Source organism: Propithecus coquereli, unplaced genomic scaffold (genome assembly GCF_000956105.1).
Source record: "Propithecus coquereli isolate 6110/MARCELLA unplaced genomic scaffold, Pcoq_1.0 Scaffold37, whole genome shotgun sequence".
Lineage (NCBI taxonomy): Eukaryota > Metazoa > Chordata > Mammalia > Primates > Indriidae > Propithecus > Propithecus coquereli.
In genome coordinates, this window is record NW_012149396.1 from 7,612,089 (window position 1) to 7,614,963 (window position 2,875).

Below are 2,875 nucleotides of genomic sequence, written 5' to 3' on the forward strand. Positions count from 1 at the left end.
ACTGAAAGCACAGCCATTTCTTAAGTAAAAACCAAAGTCTACACACTTACTTTTCAGTATTCTTTGTCCAAGAGATGTTAAAAGAGAGCTGGCTCGACTGCGGGCTCCCCAAGCTGTGTGTGAGGCATTGATTGGGTGTCCCTGTCCCTGGGGCAGGGATTCAAAGGAATTACAGGGCTCAGGGTCTCTTTCACAACCAGGTCAAAGCACAGCTGGATCTGTTTCCAGAAAAGCTCCTATATTCCTAAGAGAGAAAATTCCATGCCCAGGGAAGTTCTGGAAGAAGAGCATTTTCCCCCTGCCCTTGAATGAACTAGGTCATTGCTGAAGCTGGAGTATATAGTATAGCATCACTGCGATGAAACTTGAGGGCTGTTTCTGCAGTAGGTGTGACACTTGTTGACGCTGCCGGGGAGGCCCTGGCAAAGGGGCCTGGTGAAATGCTGCCCCAGTGAGCTGATGAAACCCAGACGAGCTGTCAGTGATCGCTGCCCAGGAGGCTGAGCAGCTCCCTGCAGAGCCCACACAGGACATCGGGGTTAACTGCTCACCCCTTAACAATTAAAAACTTGCGCCTGATAAAGTGATTAAGGCCAGAGGAACACAACCGCTTAAGGGTATCAGGCATTTGAAATACACATAGGAAACCTGAGGCAGGGGTGGCGGGGAGGTGAAAATAAGAGTCGTGTGTTGTACACTTAGAACTGGCATGACCGTGGTCCTCCGAAGTTCTCTGAGAAAGACAGAAACCACAGAAGCAAGGCAGGATCCACCCTCCACCCGCCTCCTTACACAGACAGACACACATACTACCTCTACGCTCTCTCTCACACACACCCTCTTCCTATTTTGACGATAATATTAATAGTAAGAAAGAAGAGAATGAACAAAGATCAGGAGAAATGCCATGGGCCTTATTCCTTCAAATTTTCTGTAATTGTTCTTGTTGGCAAACCAGATTTTTGTAATGTGAGCATTTCTTTTATTGAATTTTGTCCAAATCCAAGGAAGACCATAGAAAAATCCTTTAGCATCATTTTGTAACTACTTTGCCTCCCTACAAAAGTATTTTAACGTGTGTGACACCTGGAAACTGACAGCTTAGAAAGAAACCTCTTGAGAGAGTCACGGAGACAGCTAAAATTAGCAGCTCCAAGTGGGTGACTTTGAAAGGGACGTCGCTGTACGTAGTCACTCTACAGTGAGCACCGCAACCCTCAAAAGCAAATTGTTTCTATGCAGTGCAAGATGTGCATCACGATACCTTGACAGGATGAAACTTCTGCCAAGACAAAAAATCATCATCTAAAATGATGAAATATTAAGAAATATACAGTTGATATGTTCTGTTTTTTCAGTTTTATCTTCATCTGAAAAGAAAGATATTAAAAGCAGAGAGATTCTAGTGACTGTCTCTTTGGGAACACATCTGTGAAATGCGGCAGAATGCAGAAATTACCAAGTCTCTGCACGACTGTGGGTATTAGCTCGCTTTATATAACGCTGGGGTCTTCACAGTGTAAGGTCTCTCCATGATAAAGAATGAACAAATGCTCTCACACTCCTGCAGGAGGGGAGAATGCCAATAGGTGAAGGTGACGTGGTTATACAACAAGAGTTGCCTGAGAATTTTTAAATGGAAAAGTTGAAACTCACTATGAAACTTAATTTTGTTCCTCAGAAAGGATTTGAAAGACTAATTCCCTCAACTTGTAGCATTCATCTCCTAGTAAAATAAATATAAGGAGTAGAGGATTTTATATATATAATGGATTTGACTGTGTTTGTTTATTTATCTCAGTAGCCTGCAGCCGTAGAACTTATGTTTTACTCTTAGATTTTGGGGAGCACGGTGAAAGAAAATGAGAAGCTAAAACCTTGGAATTAAACTCAATTAGTCCAGGACGTTTGATCTGAATTTTCTGTGACTTTTCAAAGGAGGTATAGGAGGAATAAGACATTGAAGAGAAAAAGAAAGGCATATATGTGCGCCGCTCTAATAGCGTCAAAATATATGTGACTCTCTGCCACATCTACCACAAGAATGAAGACCATTCCCAGCAATTAGACTGTCCACGTTCTGGAAGATGTTGGCATCCCTCTGAAGGGATGCACAGTCATTGCGAAGGACCCCCGATAACCCCATGGGGGGACTTTAAACATCAGTGTAGAACTCAGTGTCCTTGGAAAGAAAAAAAGAGACTCCAGGATGACAAAGTGTGGGGACATAGCAAGGAACTGGCTACCGTTCCCACTGTGTGTAGTCAGGTAGAGAGCATGATCAAGGGCGTCACGCTTGGCTCCCATTACAAGATGAGGTCTGTGTGTGCTCACTTCCCCATCAACCTTGCTCTCCAGGGAAACGAGCCTCCTGTTGAAATCCAAAATTTCTTGGGTGCAAAATACATCCACAGGGTTCGGATGAGACCAGATGTTGCTCGTTCAGTATCTCAAGTCCAGAAAGATGAATTAATCCTTGAAAGAAACAATATTGAACTTGTTTCAAATTCAGCTGCTCTGACTCAAAAAGCCATGCGGTTAAAAACAAGGATAATGCAAAATTTTGGGATGGTATCTCTGCCTTTGAAAAAGAAGCAATTCAGCAGGCCGATGAATAAGATCTAAGAGTTGTCCAGCTACAGAAACAAGATGCAAGATGATTCCTAAGACTTATTTGTGATATTTGGATGATTGCAATAAAAGACCTCTATTTAAAAAAAAAAAAAACGGCCAGGCGCAGTGGCTCACGCCTGTAATCCTAGCTCTCTGGGAGGCCGAGGCGGGTGGATCGTTTGAGCTCAAGAGTTCGAGACCAGCCTGAGCAAGAGCGAGACCCCGTCTCTACTAAAATAGAAAGAAATTAATCAGACAACTA

General features: G+C 43.2%; 1 pseudogene; it reads left to right on the forward strand.

The window, feature by feature from the left end:
- The first annotated feature begins 2,044 nt into the window (after positions 1-2,044).
- LOC105816368 lies at positions 2,045-2,618 on the forward strand (annotated as a pseudogene).
- Positions 2,619-2,875: the final 257 nt, after the last annotated feature.